General features: G+C 36.5%; 1 long non-coding RNA gene across 3 annotated transcripts in view; it reads left to right on the forward strand.

Moving 5' to 3' along the window:
* Nucleotides 1-549: 549 nt before the first annotated feature.
* Nucleotides 550-24,964, forward strand: part of LOC129049553 (uncharacterized) — a 40,033-nt gene continuing 15,618 nt past the window's right edge. For 2 of the 3 annotated variants that reach the window (XR_010136794.1, XR_010136795.1), the window contains exons 1-2: nt 550-891; nt 2,144-2,230. This is a non-coding gene — a long non-coding RNA (uncharacterized LOC129049553). Of the gene's footprint in view, nt 892-2,143; nt 2,231-15,921; nt 16,017-24,964 lie in introns of those variants that run through there. The other variant, XR_010136796.1, reaches the window with a different exon arrangement.

Here is a 24,964-nt window from a genome sequence, read left to right on the forward strand (position 1 = left end):
TTCTGATATATAGGAACTTTGAGGAAAAATATATCAGAAAAATGTGCAAAAAACAAAAAAGTTGTCTTCTATATTTGCTTCTTCTCTATTTCTTTTGAACTTTAACATCACAAACACAACTACACAAAAGCTTTCCTAAGCAGAAATAGCTTTTTTCCCTGCTAAGAGGGTAGACAGAAATCAAATTTACAGTTCCTGGCTGTTTGCTATATTGAGAAGAGGGAGCTTTTCAACACTCACAGTGCCAACCAAACTCTGAACCAGACACACTCTCTGATCTGTTTTGTCTTGTTTTGTTTTGTTTTCTTAATTCACATCCTGCTGTGGTTTGAATGTGTCCCCCAAAGTTTATGGGTTGGAAACTTAATACTCAAAGCAATAGTGTGGAGAGGTGGGACCTGTAAGAGGTGATTAGGTCATGAGAGCTCCACCCTCATGAATGGATGAATGCCTTTATTGCAGCAGAAGGTTAGTTCTCACAGGAGTGGGCTCCTAATAAAAGCATAAGTTCAGCCCCCTTCTCCCACCTCTCTCTTTCAGGAGCTTGCACTCTCTTGCCTTTCTGCCTTGCACCATGGGAGGACACAGCAAGAAGCTCTCACCAGATGCTAGACCCTCAACCTTGGACTTCTCAGCCTTCAGAACTATGAGAAATAAATTTCTGCTTATTGTAAATTGCCCAGTCTCAAATATTATGTGACAACAGCACAGAACAGACTAAGATGCTCCCTTAACATAAACCACAGGGTTCCTATGGAAAACAGGCAACATGGAATGTTTCAGGCATTGTGATCATTGAAGGAAAGGAGAAACAAAAGGAGAGATTGTGCTGAAGTGAACAGAGCATGTACTGTGACGGGAATCTCACAATTTTACCAACTTTGAGATCAGGTAAGCGTCTTGTCTGGAGATCAGATAAGGGTCTTGAGATCAGGAAAGGGTCTTGTAAAGAGCTTCTCTATGGTATATTTCAAATCTGAAATTTTGGATTGAGGTGAAATAGTTAAAGATCTGAGTTCTAATCCACTGTGTCACTTGGATTATGTAGTGTACAATGCCTTAAATGCATATTTTCTTATTTAGTGTAACAGAAACACCATAAGAGAGATATCTTTGATAATCTCCAGTATGGAGGCACATAACTGAAAATTCCAAAAGATTGAATAACTTATGAATAGTGAACAGCAAGTTAGAGTTTGAATGCATTTCTTTGGAATTCAGAGCCTGTGTTTTTATACTGTCACACTACCTCTTATATATGCTTATTCATTGAATATAAGTTGTATTATTTTCCCCACTGATATCTATTCAGGCTTGCATAAAAAGTTTCTCTTTTATAATTAGGGAAGCTAAATAAACTCTATAAATTTAACAAAGATTTTCTGAATGATAATATGGTAGGCACTGTACACTGTATTGGAGTAAAACAGTAAACAAAAAAAAAATATGGTACCCAAGTTTATGGTTGAGAGGGAGACCCATTATTTTAAAGAAGTGTAAAAATCTGTCCAATTAATGCTTCCCTATCTATTCATTGTAAATTATCAGGATTTAACTTTCACCATGTGCCAAGCTATTGTGCTGGATGCTTTTATGCATTATTTCATTTAATCTAGAAATCAATTCGGTTTTTATTTTACAAAAGAGGAAATGTGCCTAACTAGTATATGCTTGTATCAATTTATTCTCCCTCCAGCACTGAATAAAAATGACTTATTTTATTGTATCTTCTTCAATATTCATTACTTTCCTTAGAAACTGCTAATTTGATAGATTAAAAACTGTAATTGTTTTCATTAGGATTTTTATCCTAATGAGGTTGGAAACCTGTTGATATATCAGCAAATATTTATTAGGCAGCTATTATTTACCAAGTAGTACACATGGCATAGAGGATAAAAGAAAGAAAAGTTTTGGTTTTTTTTTAAATGAGAAAGCAAAAGAAAGTTTATAAGCCTCACAGGTGAAGGTAAATAGCCCCATTTTATTCATGGCCTAGTATTATCTCTTTGGTCACAGGGGTACAGTTGGTTAATGTCCACATGGAAAGCAAAAGACATTCTGTATTGATGATACTACTGGTTCTTTTTAAAAATAAGGATTCTGTATTATAAAATTGACTATTATTTGCCTCTTTGTGTAGGTTTTTCTGTTCAGCTCTTTCTATCTTCTACATGCTAAAGAATAAAATTTCATGTGGCTCACAATTCAAAAGAAAATGATTTTGAAGGTGAGATAAATGTGTATTGTGATAGTAGTATTTATAATTCATCTGCACAAATAATTACTAATCTAAATATGTAGTTCATTTTAATGTACTTCAAAAGTATGTCTATTGTTTTTGCTAAGATACATTAACCATCTTGGATTTGTAATGTTGCACAAAGGCTGTTAGTTACTATCAAAAAATCAGAATGGAACCAAAACCACATTTCTGATGTCTCAGCTTTCATTCTATTTTCTTTTAGCCAGATCATACTGTCTTCCCAATCTCTCACTTGACAGCAAGTGAAATTGCCCTAGGCTAGGAACATCACAGTGTGAAAGTGAGATGTCATGATAAAGACACCTAATTTTCATTGCACCCATATGGCATATTCATTTTTCCTAGTCTCTTTTTGGGTTAGAAAATCACCTATTTCATTATATCCCATTGATTTTGCTTGTTTGCTTAAAACTGTATCAACTGTCAGAATTGAGGCTATGCCTGTTTGTCCATGATAGTTGCTTTGCATGATTGGTCAAAGACTATGTGATGGTGGAATAACCATAAGATGTTGATTGTTCACTTATTAGAAAGTCTTAAGTTTAGTGATTGCTGGATTGCTACATAAGCTTATTATGCTCAGGGATCTGGATTAGTACCTTGATGATTCCCTGGGCCTTTTTCTCATCAAAACCAGACAGCTGCATCCAATCAAGATATTGGTAAAAACACAAAGTAGTCCCAGAAGTCCCCAGAAGACTTTCCTTTCTAGGTCTTTGGCTAGAACTTTGTTACATACATGCTCCTGTATAAAAGACATGTCAAACCTTCAGAGAGATTAAAGAATACCTGTTCCATCCCTGAACAAAAGCAGTGTGATAGCAATAAGGAAAAAGTTGGAGAAAAGCTTTTGTACAAAAATCCAGGAATGTCTGATAAAAATATTTTAAAAGTAAAGAGACTTATCAAATATAATCAGTTTTTAAATCACATTAAAAACAAAAGTAGAAATCATAAGTTAATTTTAATTCAAAGTGAATCAGAGTCATGTGAATACATAAGTTTATTAGAAATACCATACATTAGACACATATAATGATATGGTTTGGCTGCATCTCCACCAAAGTCTCATCTTGAATTCTTACATGTTGTGGGAGGGACCTAGTAGGAGGTAACTGAATCATGGGAGCATTTTTTTCTCATGCTGTTCTCATAATGGTGGGTGAGACTTGTGAGATCTGATGGTTTTATATTGGGGAGTTTCCCTGCACAAGCTCTCTTACTTTTTTAACCTGCTGCCATCCATGTAAGACAGGACTTGCTCCTCCTTGCCTTCTGCTATGATTCTGAGGCCTCCCCAGACACATGGAAATGTAAGTCCATTAAACCTCTTTTTCTTCCTAGTCTCGGGTGTGTCTTTATCAGCAGTACGAAAATGGACTAATACTTAAATTATACTAGCAGAGTGGGGCATTGTTGAAAAAATTCCTGAAAATGTGAAAGCAACTTTGGATCTGGGTAACAGGCAGATGTTGGAACAGTTTGGAGGGCTCAGAAGAAGACAGGAAAATGTGATAATGTTTGGAACTTCCTAGAGACTTGTTGAATAGCTTTGAACAAAATGCTGATAGTGTTATCGACTATAAAATCCAGGCTGAAGTGGTCACAGATGAAAGTGAGGAACTTGTTGGGAACTGGAGTAAAGGTGACTGTTGCTATGTTTTAGCAAAGAGACTGGTGGCATTTTGCCCCTGGCCTAGGGATTTATGGAACTTTGAACTTGAGAGACATGATTTAGAGTATCTGGCAGAAGAAATTTCTAAGCAGCAAAGCATTCAAGAGGTGACTTGGGTGCTGTTAGTCATTCAGTTTTATAACAGAAGCAGAGCATAAAAGTTCAGGAAAATTTCAGCCTGACAATGCAATAGAAAAGAAAATCCCATTTTCTGAGGAGAAATTCAAGCCAGCTGCAGAAATTTGCATAAGTAACGAGGAGTCAAATGTTAATCCCCAAGACAATGGGGAAAATATCTCCAGGGCATGTCAGAGACCCTTGCAGCAGCCCCTCTCATCACAAGCCCTGAGGTATTGGAAGAAAAAGTGGTTTCATGGGCTGGGCCCAGGGTCCCTGTGCTGTGTGCAGCTTAGGGATTTGGTGTCGTGGATCGCAGCCATTCCAGCTGGGGCTGAGAGGGGCCAACATGGAAGTCAGGTTGTGCCTTTGGAGGGTGCAAGCCCCAAGCCTTGATAGCCATGTGATGTTGAGCCTGTGGGTGCACAGAAGTCAAGAATCGAGGTTTGGGAACCTCCCCCTAGATTTCAGAAAATGTATGGAAATGCCTGGGTGCCCAGGCAGAATTTTGCTGCAAGAGTGGAGCCCTCAGGGATAACCTCTGCTATTGAAGTGTGGAGCAGAAATGTAGGGTCAGAGTCCCCACACAGACTCCCTACTGGGGCACTGCCTAGTGGAGCTGTGAGAAGAGGGCCACCGTCCTCAAGACCTCAGAGTTGTAGATCCACTGGCAGCTTGCACCATGCACCTGGAAAAGTTGCGAACTCTCAACACCAGCCTGTGAAGGCAGCTGGGTTGGAGGTTGCGACCTGCAAAGCCACAGGGGTGGAGCTGCCCAAAACCATGGGAAACCACCTCTTGTATCAGCGTGACCTGGATGGAGACATGGACTCAAAGGAGATCATTTTGGAGCTTTAAGATTTAACTGCCCTGTTGGATTTCAGACATCCATTGAGTCTGTAGCCTCTTTGTTTTTGCCAATTTCTCCCATTTGGAATGGCTGTATTTACTCAATACCTGTACCCCCATTGTATCTAAGAAATAACTAACTTGCTTTTGATTTTACAGGCTCATAGGCAGAAGGGTCTGGCCTTGTGTTAGATGAGACTTTGAACTGTGGACTTCTGAGTTAATGCTGAAATGAGTGAAGACTTTGGGATACTGTTGAGAAGGCATGATTGGTTTTGAAATGTGAGGACATGAGATTTGGAGGGTCCAGGGGTGAAATGATATGGTTTGGCTATGTCCCCACCCAAATCTCATCTTGAATTTCCACCTATTGTGGGAGGGACTTGGTGGGAGGTAACTGAATTATGAGAGCAGGTCATTATCATGCTGTTCTTGTGATGGTAGGTGAATCTCACAAGATCTGATGGTTTTATAAGGGGGAATTTCCCTGCACAAGCTCTCCTATTTGCCTGCTGCCATCCATGTAAGACATGACTTGCTCCTCCTTACTGTCTGCTATGATTGTGAGACCTCCCCATCCACGTGGAAAAGTAAGTCCATTAAACCTCTTTTTCTTCCCAGCCTCAGGTATATCTTTATCACAAGTGTGAAAAAGAAGTAGTACACATACCAAAATCAAAGAAAAGGTTTTCTTATTGTATTAGTCCATTTTCATACTGCTGATAAAGACAAACCTGCAACTGGGTAATTTACAAAAGAAAGAGGTTTATTGGATTTACAGTTCCACATGGCTGGGAAGGCCTCATGATCATGGCAGAAGGTGAAAGGCATATCTCACATGACAGTAGACTAGAGAAAAGAGAGCTTATAAAGGAGAACTCCTCTTTTTAAAACCATCAGCTCTCTTGAGACTCATTCACTATCATGAGAATAGCACAGGAAAAACTTGTGCCCATAATTCAATTACCTCCCACCAGGTTTCTCCCACAACATTTGGGAATTCAAGATGAGATTCAGGTGGCAGCACAGCCAAACCCTATCACTTATTGAACCATATTTTTAAGTACTCCAACTTAATTGAATTAATATGTTATAGAATCATGGCTTGATTCCATTGTGCAGCAAGGAGTTCAAAATTTATTGACCCGGTTCAGCCTCAGTAATAAAAGAGACCATATGTTTAGTTAATTTAACAAAATTATTATCAGAACATATTTCTGTAACAACAGAGATGTTTTCCATAGCCAGCATTGTCAAGAAGGCACCTAGTATTCTTTAATTAATCACAATAAGATTTAAGTTTGTTGAGAGGTAGAAAGTCCACCTTTGAAAATTGAGCATATGGCAACTATGAAACACATCTATCATGAAAAGAAAAAACAATGATAACAAGCTTCATCTAGATTTTGAGAAATTATAATTTCCTGCTATTTTTAGTAACTTCTTAAAGTTAGAAATAGCACAACAATTTAAAACAAAAAAGACCCTTAAATTTAAGTTTTTTAGTAAAAAGATTTAAAATATAAATATTTAAAATTAGTAAGTTAAAGCATATTTTATTTTTGGTGATAGATTTCTTAATCCCAATTTAATTAATTTGACAAAAAATTTAAGATAACTACTATAAGGCAAAATTATTTTCAACTGTTCATATAGTTAATATGACTAAGCAGGCAGCTATACCCTTAACTTTGTATTACTAAATATTTTCTTTTAAGTAAAACAATCTTTACATTATTGCCTTTTATTCTTTTTAGATGTGCTTTTGCAGACTTAAAACTACAAGGTGGTCAGTAATTATAGATGACTTTTTCAATATTTCATTTGCAGCTGCACATAAAAGATAAAGTTATATTTGAAGAGAATGGGTATGGTATAGGTTTCTATAAACATTAACCACAATGAACATTTAAATAATCAATATCACAGAGATAAGATAGAGTCTTAATTGTCCAAAGAAAGTAAAATTGCTCAAATTTAGGTCAATGACTGAATTTTTGTTGGTGTACCAAAGTAAGGTTTCTAATTTTTAAAAAGTAGAAATTACACTTGAAAAAAAGTGATTAATCAATTAAAATTTGGAGGGAAAGCTTCTTCACCTCAGCATGTGTAAAACAAGCATGAAGAGCAGTGTTCTAACAAATATTTATTGCTGAAAGATAAAAGCTAAGTCTGTTGTGTAAGTGGTTACTATATCAAGTTAGGTTCCAAAGAATATTTTCTTAGAATTTTCTAGATAGCATCAGGGCTAATGCTTGGAATTTGCTTTCCTTTGTGCCTTTCTATTCCCTTCCTAGCAATGGCCTCAGTCCTTCCATCTCTCCATCTCACTGTGCCCCAGGAAGAGTGCAAGAAGTGGCCTTTCCTCCTTCTTTTCATTAGTACTAGTGGTTGACCAGTGAGTTTCAGCAAGATACATCCTTAATTCTATCAACTTTTGAATTGTCAAGGAAATCAAGCCTATTATAGATTCTGTTCTCAGTGTACAAAGTTATAACAATGGCAACTCACCATCATTTTATATTTCCCTACAAAATTGAGATTTTAAAAAAGTGGGAGCAAGGAAGGGAGGAAAGATCTATGGCCTGATGAAAGTGAGTCATAAGAAGGAGCTTCTTTCTATTTTGTCTGTTAATAAACACTGTTTAAATTTGAAAGAACAGTTGATTTGCAATCAAGACTGTTTTGATCCATGTTGAACTCAATCAGATTTGTAAGGAAGCAGGAGACTATGGCCATGGAAATTACAGTAATGTGGTGCTCGAGCACAGAGTACTAGAGAAAAAAATCAATAAGGTAAAGAGGCTCTGGAGGCACCTAATGCCATATGTAACTAGCTACCTCTTGTCTTAATATGTTTTGTGCTGTTCTGACAGAATGCTTGAGACTAGGTGATTTATGAAGAAAAGAGATACATTTCTTTTTTTTTTTATACTTCAAGTTCTAGGGTACATGTGCACAATGTGCAGGTTTGTTACATATGTATACATGTGCCCTGTTGGTTTGCTGCACCTATTAACTCGTCATTTACATTAGGTATTTCTCCTAATGCTATCTGTCCTCCATCCACCCACCTCATGACAGGCCCTGGTGTGCGATGTTCCCCACCCTGTGTCCAAGTGTTCTCGTTGTTCAGTTCCCACCTATGAGTGAGAACATGCGGTGTTTGGTTTTCTGTCCTTGCCATAGTTTGCTCAGAATGATAGTTTCCAGCTTCATCCATGTCACTACAAAAGACATGGACCCATCCTTTTTTACTGCTGCATAGTATTCCATGACGTATATGTGCCACATTTTCTTAATCCAATCTATCATTGATGGGCGTTTGGGTTGGTTCCTAGTCTTTGCTATTGTGAATAGTGCTGCAATAAACGTACGTATGAATGTGTCTTTATAGTAGCATGATTTATAATCCTTTGGGTATATATCCAGTAATGGGACCACTGGGTCAAATGGTATTTTTAGTTCTAGATCCTTGAGGAATCGCCAGGCTGTCTTCCACAATGTTTGAACTAGTTTGCACTCCCACCAATAGTGTAAAAGCATTCCTATTTCCCCACATCCTCTCCAGCACCTATTGTTTCCTGACTTTTTAATGATTGCCATTTTAACTGGTGTGAGATGGTATCTCATTGTGGTTTTGATTTGCATTTCTCTGATGACCAGTGATGTTGAGAATTTGTTCATGTGTCTGTTGGCTGCATAAATGTCTTCTTTTGAAAACTGTCCATTCACATCCTTTAACCACTTTTTGATGGGGTTGTTAGATTTTTTCTTGTAAATTTGTTTAAGTTCTTTGTAGATTCTGGATATTAGCCCTTTGTCAGATGAGTAGATTGCAAAAATTTTCTCCCATTCTATAGGTTGCCTGTTCACTTTGATGGTAGTATTTTTTGCTGTGCAGAAGCTCTTTAGTTTAATTAGATCCCATTTGTCTATTTTGGCTTTTGTTGCCATTGCTTTTGGTGTTTTAGTCATGAAGTCCTTGCCCATGCCTATGTCCTGAATGGTATTACCTAGGTTTTCTTCTAGAGTTTTTCTGATTTTAGGTCTAACATTTAAGTCTTTTGTCCATCTTGAATTAATTTTTGTGTAAGGTGTAAGGAAGGTATCCAGTTTCAGCTTTCTACATATGGCTATCCAGTTTACCAAGCACCATTTATTAAATAGGGGATCATTTCCCCATTTCTTGTTTTTGTCAGGTTTGTCAGAGATCAGATGGTTGTAGATGTGTAGTGTTATTTCTGAGGCCTCTGTTCTGTTCCATTGGTCTATATCTCTGTTTTGGTACCAGTGCCATGCTGTTTTGGTTACTGTAGCCTTGTAGTATAGTTTGAAGTCAGGTAGCGTGATGCCTCCAGCTTTGTTCTTTTGGCTTAGGATTGTCTTGGCAATGCGGGCTCTTTTTTGGTTTCATATGAACTTTAAAGTAGCTTTTTCCAATTCTGTGAAGAAAGTCATTGGTAGCTTGATGGGGATGGCATTGAATCTATAAATTTCCTTGAGCAGTATGGCCATTTTCACGATATTGATTCTTCCTACCCATGAGCATGGAATGTTCTTCCATTTGTTTGTATCCTCTTTTATTTCATTGAGCAGTGGTTTATAGTTCTCCTTGAAGAGGTCCTTCACACCCCTTGTAAGTTGGATTCCTAGGTATTTTATTCTCTTTGAAGCAATTATGAATGGGAGTAATAAGGGTAAGACATAAGGCATGATTCATCCTGAAGCAAATTAGTCTCCAGCTTGGAGCCTATAAAATTAACAAGTAATGTGCTTCCAAAATACAATACTAGGACAGGTATGGGATATATATTCTGTATTAGACCATTCTTGCATGGCTATAAAGAAATACCTGAGACTGGGCAATTTATAAAGAAAAGAGGTTTAATTAGTTCATGGTTCTGCAAACTATACAGGAAGCATTGCACCCACATCTTCTCAGCTTCTGGAGAGGCCTCAGGGATCTTTTACTCATGGCAGAAGGCAAAGAGGGAGCAGGTATTTTACATGACAAAGCAGGAGCAAGCAAAAGAGTGGGGGGTGAGGTGTCACAGACTTTTAAATGACCAGATCTCACAAGAACACACTATCATGAAGATAGCACCAAGCCATTAGGAATCCACCACCATAAGCCAAACACCTCGAGCACTGGGGATTACAATTCAACATGAGATTTGAGTGGGGACAAATAACCAAATTATATCACATTCCTATTCCAAAAAGGAAAAATAGACAACTGGCAAAGAAAGTCTAAAGCCCAATAGGCAAGATTACATTAAACCTTAAGGCTGAAGAATAATCCCTTTTGCCTCCATCTCCTGCATCCTAGGCATACACAGATAGTGCTATGTTCCTAAGGCCACAGTCAGCACCAGCCCCATGGCTTTGCTGGGTTCAGTCCACTCAGCAGCTCTCACAGGTTCAAGTATCACACTTGCAGCTTTCCCAGGGTGGAGATGCAGGCTGATGGCCTTACAGTTCTGGGGTCTCGGGGGCTACCCCACTCCCAGGTCTTCACTATTGGAGACTCTCTTCAGTGGTTATGTCCCTGTGAGAAGTCTCTGCCTGGGCCCTCAGGCTGTCCAGTACATCCTTTGAAATATAGGCAGAGGCTGCATGGTCCCAAAGCCCTTGAATTGTACATGTCTACAGAGTCAGCATCATGTTGTACCAGTCAGCATCAATAAGCCTTGCCATAAAGGCTTATCCTTGTGCCCTCCAGAGCAGTGGCCCAAGCCATAGTGGAGCCCACATTGCACTTGCGTCCACTTAAGAAACAGCAGGGTCAGCCAAGGAGCAATGTTCCGGAATCAAAGGAGCAGAATTCCAAGGTGATCCTGAGCAGCAGCCCCAGGAATGTGTCCTGGGCCTGTCTCCTGAAAAAATTCTGCCTTCCTAGAGCTCTGGTCCTGTAATGGGCAGGGCAGCCTCTACAATCTCCAAAATGCCTCTGGGGTCATTCTCTTATTGAGTTCATAAATAGCACTTGGTTTCCTGCTAACCCTGTTAATCTCTTTAGCAAATTCTTTTGAGAAAGAATAGTAAGAACACCTCATTAATTCCATCATTTCTTTCTTTTCTCCTTTTTCTGTAAGCAACAGAAAGAAGCCAGGCAGCACCATGAATCCTTTGCTGCTTAGATGTTTCTTCTGTCAGATATCTTAGTTAATTGCTTATAAGTTCTGCCTTTTACAAAGTCTTAGGATATTCCATCATGTTCTTTGCAACTCTATTTGGTTTTAGAAAATGTGTGTTTCATAGGTTTACATTTATTACATTTTTAAGAATTCCCAGGGAACATTTCTTTAGTCCAACAAATTGATCTTGGTTTTCTCTTGCCATATCTTGTTGCAGTGTCCCTCTGAGATTCTACTTACTACCTCTTGTTTGATAACTGATTCTCCAAAGTTGCTATTTCCCAGAAAGGGGAGTGGCTGTATATTAATCCCTCCAGTGTCATTAATACCAATCTTAATATACAAGACAACTTTTGCTAACATTTAATTATAACATCGAGAGCTATAATGCAGGAAGAGAAACCTTAAAAATGGGTACCAGGTAATATAGTCTAAGAGTCAAGCAGTGTTTTTACTCCAGAATCAATTGTTTTTCTTGAACCATTTTGCCTGGGGTCAAATTCTGCCCTTATTATTGGAGTCAAATTCCCACTGTCTCTCTTGTGGGAGTGGAGAGAAAAGAAATGAACAAACATTATAGTAATCTCCTCATGCTCTGAGTCCTAATGACATTATAATCACTCCATATGAGTGTCTTCATTTAGAGTTCATTACTGATTCAAGATTGCTCTATATCTGCATGAGTTAATGTTGATCTTAGATCAACCCAACAAGAATAAAGGGGAAGAGTATTTTCCAGGCACAAATTCAATGTCCAACCTAAAATTTAAAATCTGTTTATAAATCCCATATTTACCATCGTGACAGCTTCAATAATTTTAAAATCCATATTCCACTTTGAGCTGTAGGAGAAATTCTTGGTAAATTTAAAATAGCATTTTATTCCCACTGCATAAGCATTACTGCTTCTATATATTGGAGCATTAAGTAAGTGCAAATTACTGTCTCTTATGGAATATCTTTTAGTATTTCAAATAAAATGCACCTTTTAAGAATGACTGATAACTCATAATTCAGTACTTAATGCATAAAACTTTGAACAACTGTATTTGAATGTAGTTTTTTTATATTCACAGCCCAACCATTCTATTTTATAGCGCCATTTAGTAATTGCTGCATAATTCTTGAGTAGTTCATATCTGAATTTGAAAATTTGAAATGTTTTTGAATTATTTATACTATAATATAAAGTTGAAGAAGGAAAAAATCAAGAGAAAAAAGAACTTTGGGAGGAAGGGTTTTTTTAACTTCAGGTTGGAGTAAACAAGTCAAATGCCTGCTTTCTTACCATGTTTTCAAGAAAGGGTTTTAGTTGAATGAGCACACTTACAAATAACAGAATTAACTCTGGGTCTCAATTTTCTGCTTTAGCTTCTAGATCTTTATCTTCTAACCCTACATTATCCCATATATCTCTTCATAAGTATGTCCTACTTATTGTGTCCTACAAAGTTGTAGAACATCAGGTTGGAAAAAATGATATTTAAGGACTGTTTAATCAAACTCATATCTGATATATATGCTTTTATATATATTTAAACATTCTGATAAATAGTTGCAATGCTTATAGGAAATATAGCTTGCTATTTCTAGAAGCAGAAAAGTTTTATTACATATTTCACACTATACATTTATTGTCTGCCATTGCATAAGTCCTATATGAGATGCTTATTTCAAAGAGATAAAGAAAGAGTCAATCTCTGCCTTTATTGGGGGAAACCAGCCCCCGATGTTTCAACGTAGGTTCTTTTCTATTTCCCTAAGTGTCGGCCAGTCTGAGAAATAAAGGGAAAGTGTACAAAAGAGAGAAATTTTAAAGTTGGGTGTCCAGGGGAGACATCACACATCAGCATGTTCTGTGATGCCTCCCAAGACACAAAACCAGCAAGTTTTTATTAGTGATTTTCAAAGGGGAGGGAGTGTACAAATAGGGTGTGGATCACAGAGATCACGTGCTTCACAAGACAATAAAATATCACAAGGCAAATGGGGGCAAAGTGAGATCACAGGACCAGGGTGAAATTAAAATTGCTAATGAAGTTTCATGCCCATTGGGTACACATTGTCATTGATAACATCTTATCAGGAGACAGGGTTTGAGAGCAGACAACCGGTCTGACTAAAATTTATTAGGCAGGAATTTTCTCATCCTAATAGGCCGGGAGCACTACAGGAGACTGGGGCTTATTTCATCCCTTATCTGTAGCTGCATGAGACAGACATTCCTAGAGTGGCCATTTTAGAGACCTCCATCTAGGAACGCATTGTTTTTCTCAGGGTTGTTCCTTGCTGAGAAAAAGAATTCAGTGATATTTCTCCTATTCACTTTTGTAAGAAGAGAAATATGACTCTGTTCTGTCCGGCCTCTCAGGCAGTCAGGCCTAGTGATTATCTCACTTGTTCCCTGAAAATCACAGCCATCCTGTTCCTTCTGGATGCCCAGATTTCATATTGTTCAAACACACATGCTCTACAATTTGTGCAGATAACGCAATCATCACAGGGTCCTGAGATGACATACATCCTCAACTTATGAAGATGATGGGATTAAGAGATTAAAGTAAAGAGAGGCATAGGAAATTATAAGAGTATTGATTGGGGAAGTGATAAATATCCATGAAATCTTCACAATTTATATTCAGAGATTGCAGTAAAGACAGGTGTAAGAAATTATAAAAGTATTAATTTGGAGAACTAACAAATGTCCATGAAATCTCCACAATTTATGTTCTGTCACAGCTTCAGCAGGTCCCTCCGTTCGGGGTCCCTGACTTCCTGCAACATACCTTCACATAGTTCCTGGCTAGTGGGGTAGCCAATAAATAAACCAGCAATTCCAACTTAGTTTGATAATATTTTGAAAAGACACTTAAATAGTACAACAGAGGGACACTTCGGCAAGGGGAAAACCACTCAATTTTTCTATAGCGCCTGTCTTCTAAAGGAGTGATCCCCTTTGTTGCTGTCTTTTTGTGTCAGCTTCAGCCTGGCAAAGATAGTAAAGTCCAAATCACCTCCTAGCAAAAAAAAAAAAAAAAAAAAAACAAAGAAAAGAAAAAGGTAGGTCTATTTTTACTTCAAAAAGAAAACAAAAAATTAAAAGAAATACCAGCCCTAATGCACATAGGATATCTGAGAAAAAGAAAGCAGAACAATCTTTCTAACTTGGCTTAATAATACCTTTAATATCTTTATAATACCTTGCAATACCTCTATACCTGCACTCAGATTGTCTTCCAAGTACTCTTAATGGTAGCCATGTGCACTTAAAAGGACTGAAAACACTTCACTGTATATAGGACTCTACAATTTGAGTACAGTCATAAATTGATTCCACAAACATTTATTGATTCCACAAACACATACTGGACCTCCACTATATCAAAGTCTCAATGAACTCAATGATGAAATCACAAAGACCTCATATTTATTCTCAAGGGGTTTAGTGTCTAGTGAGTGATACTAGCAAGTAAATAGACAATTAAAATACAGTGTAAATGATATAATAAGAGAAAATAACATCACATTACTTGGGAGCAGTCAGAAAAGCCTTTCTAGTGAAAGTCACATTTTATGCTCTGACCTGAAGAGTGAGAAGGTGTTAGCTACTCAGAGAATGAAAAAGAAGAACGTGCCTGCAGAGTAAGAACATACACAAAGGCCCAGAAGCAAAAAAAGAGAGCGTGGTGTTTTCAAGGAACTTAACGAAGTTCAATTTAGCTGGATCATGGAGTGATCCATGGTTTGAGGTAGCGTGAGAACAGCTCGACAAGTAATCAGAAGGCTGAGCATACTAGAGTCTGTAGAGCTGTTTTAAGGCACATGGAATTTTGGAGTGAGAGTAACAGAAAAGCACTGAACAGTTTTAAATCAGAGTAATAGGGTCAGATTTCATTTTAGACAAAATACACTGGCTACTGTGGAGAACAGGTTTTCAGCACTTCAAGTCAAGAAGTAGATAAATATCTTTGTTAGAACTTTCTTCTCCACCATGGTCCCTGTATCAGTTCCGATTTAGGCAATGACCCAAATTTGCTCGGCACCAATTAACTAACGGGCCCTCAGTGGCTTTGGTGGTTTATGCAGTGGAAAGGTCTGTCACACTACTCTGTGTCCCCCGGCACAATCAGGTATTCGGGCCTGCTTCTTTGAGGATTGTTCTAACACACCTCATCCTAGTAGCTACAGCAGCATCCGCCACAGCTCTGGTGTTCAGGCACCACCTGACCAGACACACAAAGGCTTTGGCTACATAACCTGGAAGCATAAGATCTGACTTCTTTACAAGCTGCAGAGAGGAGTTGAGTGGAATTCGTTTGAGGTCTTTCTGGGGTATTTCACTGGCCAATTGTTTACATGGACCTGCTATGTAGTAGAAAAAGCTGCACTCTATTTGTAGATTTGGGACACTTATAACTGAACCATTGGCATGAATGTGGTCACTTAGGGTATGTAGAGAGAAGACAACCTTAGGGAAAGCTAGCATTCAAAACATGGAGAAAGAAAGGAGTTCTGCAAAGAATATTAAGAAGCCTTGCCCTAAGGATACAAGAGAAAACCCAGCAGAGTATTTTGATTCAAAAATAAAGCAGTAAAACACTCTAAGATGCAAAATGCTGCTAAGAGGTTGAGTAAAATAAAGTCTTAAATGTGGCCTTTAGATTTAGGAATAAATTTGGTCAAGTGAATTCTGATACTATAACAGAGAAATTTTGCTGGATGGTTAGGTTTAGAGAAATGTATTGTGATGGGTTGTTGGCTTGATTCACCCATTCATAAAGATTGTAAAGTGGATCATACAAATGATGCAATGAACAAAGTGAATGGAAGAAAGATTTTCTATTTATTTCTTTATTATTTATTGCTTTTTTTAAATTATACAGGTTTGAGCAATCTCAAATACTTATGAAAAAGAGCAAGTAAAAAGAAAGAGATTGAATTTACAGAAGATAGAAGAGAGAATTTGCTGGTAACTAACAAACCACTTACCCTGAGCCATGATTGGCCCATATATGTATTTTGTTTGTTTGTTTGTTTTGTTTTGTTTTGTTATTGTTGTTTTTGAGACAGAGTCTCATTCTGTTGCCCAGACTGGAGTGCAATGTCTTCATCTAGGCTCACTGCAACCTCTGCCTCCCGGGTTCAAGCTATTCTCTTACCTCAGCTTCCTGAGTAACTGGAATTACAGTTACTCGCCATCATCCCTGGCTAATTTTTGTATTTTTGTAGAGACGGGGTTTCACCGTGTTGGCCAGGCTGGTCTTTAACTCCTGACCTCAGGTGATCCACCTGCCTTTTTTGTTTTAAGACCACAACATATTTTAAAGAGAGAGAGATTGTAGGAATTTAAGCATCACTTGAAAATGTGGAAGATTTGGCATCTACTGGGCCCATAATTCTGTATGAAGGAGCTATGGTAGCCAGTAGTTACATATCTCTTTCAAAATGAGAAAGTACAGATTCCTGGCTGGGTGTGGTGTCTCATGCCTGTAATCCTAGCATTTTTGGAGGCCAGTGTGGGAGGATCACCTGAGCTCAGGAGTTCAAGCGCAGCCTAGCAATATGGCAAAACATCATTTCTAACAAAAATAGAAAAAAAATTAGCCGGGCGTGGTGGTGCACACCTGTAGTCCCAGCTAGTAGGAAGGCTAAGACAGGTGAATCACTTGAGCCCCGGAAGCAGAGATTGCAGTGAGCCAAGATCATGCCACTGCACTCCGGCCTGGGCCACAGAGCAAGTCCCTGTCTCAAGAAAAAAAAAAAATTGCATACAGTTTCCTGCCCAATTTATCTATTCTAAATTGGTATGTGTGTATGTGTGTTTGAATTTGTTCAGGCTGAAATATAAAATAGTGATAAAATAATTACAGAATATGCCTGAATGAGCAGAGAGATATGGATTCAGAAAATTTAAGAATTTTAACAGAAGTGAAGAAAGATAAGCCAGGGGATTCAGTTAACTTTCTACCTGTTTTTGTCAGACGTTGAGAAACTCTATCCTAATGATATTTCTGCTCTCTGAAGCTTGGGCAAGATCTTTTCTGAGAGTAAAGGGAAGTTCATTCCTGAAAATCTTGATAACAATATGTAGGAACAGGACTAAAGAAAATGTATTTGTAAGGACCTGTATAATCATGATATTTTAATTATTTTATTATTTTAATTATTTATTTAGAAGAAGTTTAGAAAAACTGTTACTATTACTACTACTACTAAATGCATTCATGGAGCACTTCTGATATTCCAGACACCATTCTAAACTCTATTAATGAATCACTCTATTTAATCTTCATAATAAGCCTATGAATTGAAGATTATTATTCTCCTCATTTCACTTCTTTAAAAGATGATTGTGTCAGTTACATAAAATGTCAGGTTTTACATTGAAAAATGGAAATTTCTCAATTTGATGAATTGCGGGACCATTATCTCTTTTAAATTTCTACCTAAGTAGGATTTGTAAGCTAAATCTCCTTATCCTCAATCCATCATTAATTCTAATAAATATTGAAATTTTATAAGAAACTTGACTACCACTAAATATTCCTGAAGCCATCATTTATAAACTAGCTAAGCATTTCACTTTATATCACCTAGGTTTAAATTAATTTATGAGCCACTGGAATGCATAACCAAAGTCATGTATTTTCTAGTGATACTTCATCATCATTAGATAGTTTAAAAGTCACTCCATCAACACATGGGTATTTGTGCTGGATTATCTTCTCTGCTTAGAATTCTCAAATTGTATAAAGAATACTTGATTAGTACAAAAATATTTATAAATTATTAGGAATAAATACTAAAACTAACATACAAGAGTAATATGAATCTATAATTTGATAATTCCCTAGGAAGATAGATAAATAGATCAATTATAAAACATACAAATGCTCCAAGCTTAACCTTTTAAAGAGAATGTCTGTATATGTTTTCTTTCTCAAGAAGTTTAGTATTAGCTGTTTTTCTCACACTGATTTCCGTGTGCACATAAGGAAGCAGATGTTTTCTGTGTGCCCAATGTGCAATATTACCAGCAATAATGTCATTAAAAATAATTAAAGAACCAAATATCATAGAGAAATAAGAAGTTACCCTTCGCATGTGGCTTAATGGAGCAGTGGCTTATTGAATGATACTATTAAACTACTATTAACTGAATATTTATATTTAATACCTTTTGTTATTTTTCTTTATCACACTGTGTTATAAAAGAGTACACTGTAAAACTGTGAACAACAGAGAGCTGACATTTAAAACACACGGTCAGCTTTTCCTGGGGAAAGGGAAAGACTAATGAAGTACTACTACATGGCACAACCTTGGCGTTATAAGTAATTTGTTTCATATCTGTTATCAGGGATTCTTGTTTGTCAAATTAAGAGGTGCTTCCCCATTTGGACAATAAGCCAAACTGTAGATACAAGAACAGTTGATTAAAATTGGTGATACAGTAATAGAGGGCACTTATGCTTTGAAGCTTAACATATAGCTTTCTCCATGATGCTTGGGGAGACCATTCTCCTCTCCATGTGAGCACGTAGCTCCCCTTGATGTCAATGGGAGTTGCATTTCCGTGACGAGAAGAAAATAGGCTTGCTAAAGTTAATTACCAGACTGATTTTGGTCTCCTTTTAATGCCCTGTTTATTGGAAATAGAAGACTGATCTGTGGCTCACTTTCTTCCTCACCTGATTTTCCAAGGTAGGGAACAGAAAGCAAGTGTAAAAAGGTAGAATCATTGACTAGGTACACCTAGGTGCTGAAAGGAATTCAGCACTTTTATTTAACAGCAGAGACTTTCACTAGCTTTGCCAGTAACTCTGATGAGGCTGTATTCAGCCTAAACTTGTGTGTCATTTTAGACTATGTTATTTTTATCTCAAGACCGAATAGCACAATTGCTACACATTTAATTAATAAAATATTTGAGCCAACATGTAAGTACATCAAACATTGAGTACATAAAACTCCAAGTAGAAAGAGAATCTTCATTGCATAACTAGTTAATAAATCATTTTATTGCTGTTGTTTAAAAAATGGCAGTTTATCATTGAGATCCAGAATCAAAAAGTTCTTGAATTTTTCATAAGAAGAGGTGATATCACATAGTAGTTGAAGCCCAGACTCTACACTCAGCCTAGTAGGCTGGCAATGTTACTTTTTCACCCGAGGATCTTGAGTAGATTCATATAGTCTTCCTGTATCTCAGTGTTCTCATCTGTGAAAGGGTGACACAAACAGCAAGTATCTTTTTAAAAAGCATGAGAAAATTAAATTAGCGAATACTGGTAAATCTGTTGAACTGTGATGAACGTAGAATAAATAAGAGCTTTATAAATGTTAGTTGTTATAATTATTAACGAATCAATAAGGTAAACCTCACTGCAGGAGATGTTTATATGCTGTAGAAAATAAAGAACAGCAAACAGATTTGCTATATATCCATGTTTCAGTCTGAAAATTGTGCAGTTAGGTAGATTTTTTTTTTCTAGGAAATAATACTCTGTCTCATGATGTGTATGACAGACATCTCTGTCAATTATTCTGAAGATCTCTGGGCTCTGATGAAACCCACCCTCTTTCTACAGCTGTATGGGATAATCCCAACCAAAGGTAAATAAAACCCTAATTTTAAAAATACATTGTACACCAGGTATGTCACATTATAAAACTCAGATTAATCAACTAGTAAATATTCCAACCATCTTTTGTAATCTCTGCCATAACCAGGGATAGTGGCCCTTTAGATCCTAAACATAATTTCATTAGAGATGTTTTAAACAGGCAGAGAGGAGTAAAGACCCATCATTGAGGCTGGATGTGTATCAATTTTGTGTCACAGGGATATGGTCATCCTAGCTATGGCAACCAAGGTAATTATTTTCTCCTTTTGAAACTGTAGGCTTTTCTAAAAGAAATATTCCTTTCCATAATCAAACAGGAGAATTGGATAGCAATAGGGAACTTGATGATATGAGCTGCCTAGGGGTTGATCAGCATAGATGCCATTATTATAATGTTTCCCAAGGGCTGGAACTTGTAAACAGGGTTACTTAAGTGATATACAATTTAACATTTAAAAATATTACTCTAAGTGAAGTAAAAATATGTCTTATGTAGAATTTTATATAGTTTATGCAGTGTGAATCATGATTTATATAAACTATTACTTAAAACAATAAGTTAGAAAAATATGAGTCCATTTGAAAGTATTAAGTTACTAATTTCCATTTGTTATCAGGCTTTGGAGAAAATTGTAATAGTGGCATGTGATCCACCGAGATGTAAAAATATATTTTACTTATTCAACTGGTAAATGGCATGTTTTTTGATTGTTGTCTATTTGATAGTTTTTCTTTAGCTTTCAATAATCCCAGAATCAAATGGATGGTCCATTCCTGGAAAGTGTGCAGAATTGGTGACATGAGTTGATATATGGCACATACACACACAAACCCACACATTCCCTCTGCCTTAATTTTCTGTTACTTTTATTTTTCTGTGATGTGTGGAGTTTTGTGGGATTTTTAAAGTGATCTAAAATCTCTTTGTGGTAGAAATAAAATACTCTTTTGTTTGTTTGTTTTGAGACAGAATCTTACTCTGTTGCCTAGGCTGGAGTGCAGTGGCATGATCTTGGCTCACTGCAACCTCAGCCTCTCAGGTTCAAGCAATTCTCCTGCCTGAGCCTCCTTAGTAGCTGAGATTACAGGCACCTGCCACCAACCCCAGCTAATTTTTGTGTTTTTGGTAGAAACAGGGTCTCGTCATGTTGGCCAGGCTAGTCTTGAACTCCTGACCTCTGACAATCCACCCACCTCGGTCTCCCAAAGTGCTGGCATTACAGGCATGAGCCACCACACCCAGCCATAAGATACAGTTTTAAAATGACACTTGCTATCACCTTAGCCTTTTTCTGTAAGGCTGATGGCCAGAATAGCATCTCCTGGGTGAAGGTGCATAGCAGTGGGATGGGGATGTACGGTGAATGCAACAGAGTCTAAAGGAGGCTTCTGTGATCACCTCAAGTCATGAAGTATCGAGGAAGAAACTATTGCTTATCAAAGTAGCAGTCACACACCACAGTCAGTGGGATGTGCAAATTTCCAGGTATACAGAAAGAAACATGAATTCTATAAAAGAAAAGTGCAAGTTAAAAATAAAAATTAATTGCATTATCAGTACTTTCTTCCAAAGCAGCAAGTTTCTAGAAAAACGTTAACTTTGCTCTTGAAAGTTACTGAATTTTATTGAAGTCAATGGTTCCACTGGGGGAAAATGGACAAATTCCAGCAACTAGGTGGAAGGGAATGAAAAAGAACAATTGTGGAAAGCAAAACGTTTCGGTTGTTTACAAATAATACAGTTTGTTAGAATTTTCCCATCACGTAACATGAAAGGAAAGTAATGTTATATTTATTGTTATAAGGACCTTATTATACATCTGAAAATTGGGCTATTGCCCAAGTAGAATCAATTTCTTCCTATTTCATGTAGACACTCCATAAAAATAAAAAGGCTAAGATTTGGGGTAGTGGTTGATTCATTCACTCATCAAATATATATTGATCATCTGCTTGGTACCAGGCATGATTCTACGGGCTTGGAATACATTAGTAAACTAGAGTTTCTCTTTCAGTGGGGGAAGATAATGCACAATAAGCGTTGTAAATTAATAAGTAAAGCATAGCTATGTTAGAATATGTTCAGTGCTATGGGAGAAGAAAAGGAAAGTAGTTTGTAAACAGGATTGTTAATGCTGGAGAAGGAATTCCAACTTTAAAATGCAGTGGTCAGGCCCAGGTACAGTGGCTCATGCTTGTAATCCTACCACTTTGGGAGGCCAAGGCAGGTGGATCACTTGAGCTCAGGAGTTCAACACCAGCCTGAGAAGTGTGGCAAAACCCCATATCTACTAAAAATACAAAAAAACAGCCAGGCATGGTTGTGTGCATCTGTGGTCCCAGCTACTCGGGAGGCTGAGGTGAAAGGACCCACTTGAGCCCGGGGCGCGGGCCAGCAGTTGCAATGAGCCATAATTTTGCCACTGCACTCTAGCCTGGATGATAGAGCAATACCCTGTCTCTAAAATAATAATAATAATGATAATAATTTAAATAAATAAATAAATGCAGTGGTCAGATACGTTAACCCACAAAACAAGACTAAGTACATTTAAATAGTTTGAAATCATGCAAATTATATTTTCTGACAACAATAAAATGAAACTAAAAATAATAATAGAAGGAAAACTCACAAGTATGTGAAAATAAAACAACATACCCTTAAACAACCAATGTGACAAAGATTAAATCACAAAAGAAACTAGAATATATTTAAGGATGAGTAAAAATGAAAACAGAACATATCAAACATGTGGGATGAAGTGAATGTGCTCGGAGAAAAATTTGTAGCAATATAAATTAACCTTAAAAAAAGATCTCAAATAATAAATTAATGTTGGACCATGAGGAGACAGAAAAAGAGAAAATTAAATGCAAAGCTGGCAGAAGGAAGGAAATAGTAAAGATCAGAACAGAGATAGATAAAACATAAAATAGAAAAACTATAGTCAATAAAGCCAAAAATTATTTCTTTGAATAAATCAATAAAATTGACAAAATTTAGCTAGACTGACAAAGAAATAAAAAAAAAGACACAGTTGATGAAAATCAGAAATGAAAGTGGGAATGTTATTGCTGACTCTACAGAAATAAAAAGTGTTATAGGAGAATAATGTGAACCAATGGATACTAAACAATTAGATAATCTAGATAAAGTTAAAAAATTCTTAGAAGCACATATATTACCTAAACTGACTTAAGAAGAAATAGAATGTCTCAAAAAAACCTATCAAAAGAGATTGAATCAGCATAATAATTTAAAACTTCCCAAGAAAGAACAGTCAAGGAACAGATAGCCTCACTTGTGAATTTTTCCAAACATTTGAAGAAAAATTAATGTCAATACCTCTTGATTTTCTCCAGAAAACAGAAGAGTAGGGAAGATAATTTATACCATTTTATGATGCCAGAAACACCCTGATAGAAAAACTACATAAAAAATCACAAAGAAAGAAAAATATAGGCAAATATCTCTTATGAATATAGAAGCAAAAATCCTCAAAAAATACTAGGAAATCAAATCCAATATTATATTAAAATTAATCATTAAGCCACGACTAAGTGTGATTTATCCCAGGAAGGCAAGGATGGTTCAACATAAGAAAATCAATCTATGTCGTATGACACATTAGTAGAACTAAGGGGAAAAATAAACAATCATCTCAACTGATACAAAAAAGGAAATTGACAAAATCAACATGCAAAAGAATAAAGCCTTACCTTACACTGTATACAAATGTTAACACAACATAGATCAACAGCATTAATATAAGAGCTAAAACATTACATTATTTAGAATAAAACATAGGGGCAAACCTTTATGACTCTAGATTTAGCAATGAATTCTTAGATATGACATAAAAATCATGAGTAATAAAAGAAAAAAGTAAATAAATTGGACTTTGCTAAAATTTAAAACTTTTGTGCATCAATAGACATTATCAAGAAACTGAAAAGATAAAAATGAGAGAGAACAGTTGTAGACCATATATCTGATATAAAGAGTAAACATCCAGAATATATAAAGAGCTCCAAAAACTCAACAACAAATAGACCACACAATTAAACACAGGCAAACAACTTGTATAGACTTTTCTCCAAATAATATATACAAATAGATTAATATCCTTAGTTATTTGGAAAATTAAAATCAAAGCTACAATGAGATACCACTTCACACCTGCTAAAATGGCTATTAAAAACAAACAAACAAACAAAAATGAGCACCAGCATGGGCAACATAGTGAGACTGTGTCTCTAATAAAAATTTAAAAATTAGACAGGCATGGGGGTGCATGCCTGTAGTCCCAAATACTTCAGAGCCTGAGGTGCGAGGATCAACTGAGGCTACAGTGAATCTTGATCATACCACTGCACTCCAACCTGGGCAATGGCCTGGCTAACAGATTTTCCTCTCTCCAAAAAAGAGAAAAATAAGTGTTGGTGAATATGTGGAGCATTAGACCTCCACACATTGCTTCTGGTAATGTAAACTAGGCCAGCTCCTGGAGAAAACAACTGGACAGTTCCTCAAACAGTCAAACAGAATTACCATATGACCCAGCAATTCCATTTCAAAGTATATGTCTGCAAATTAGAGAAATCCACAAACAAAAACTCAAACAGGTACTTATACACCAATGTTCATTGCAGCATTATTCACAATCATCTAAAGGTATTAATAACCCATGTCCATTAACAGATGAATGAATAAACAAAATATGATTATGATTATATATGTATATATTATATTTATATATTATATATTTATATTATATTATATATTATATATATATAATTCAGCCATAAAAAGAAATAAATTTGTGATACATGACATAATGCAGATGAACCTTGAGAACAAGCATTATGTTAAGCAAATAAACTGAACTCAAAATGGCAAATATTGTACATTTTTACAGACATAAAATATCTAGAATATGAAAATTCATAAAGACATGAAGTTCATTATAAGTTACCTGGAACTGAGGATAGGGGGAAATGGGGATTTATTGCTTAATGGTTATAGACTGTGTTTGGAGTAATAAAAAGTTTTGAAATAGTAATAATGATTGCACAACATAGTGAATGCAGTTAACTCCACTGTATAGCACACTAATAGTTAACATGGTTAAAGTAGCTAAAATGGTGATAGATAAATATGTAGGGAGAGAAAGAGAGAGGGAGGGAGATGGAGATGGAGGGAGGAAGAAAGGGAGATAGAGATGATAGATGATAGATAGATATAGATAGATACATATAAATAGATATAGATAGATAATAGATATAGATG

Source organism: Pongo abelii, chromosome 14 (genome assembly GCF_028885655.2).
Source record: "Pongo abelii isolate AG06213 chromosome 14, NHGRI_mPonAbe1-v2.0_pri, whole genome shotgun sequence".
Lineage (NCBI taxonomy): Eukaryota > Metazoa > Chordata > Mammalia > Primates > Hominidae > Pongo > Pongo abelii.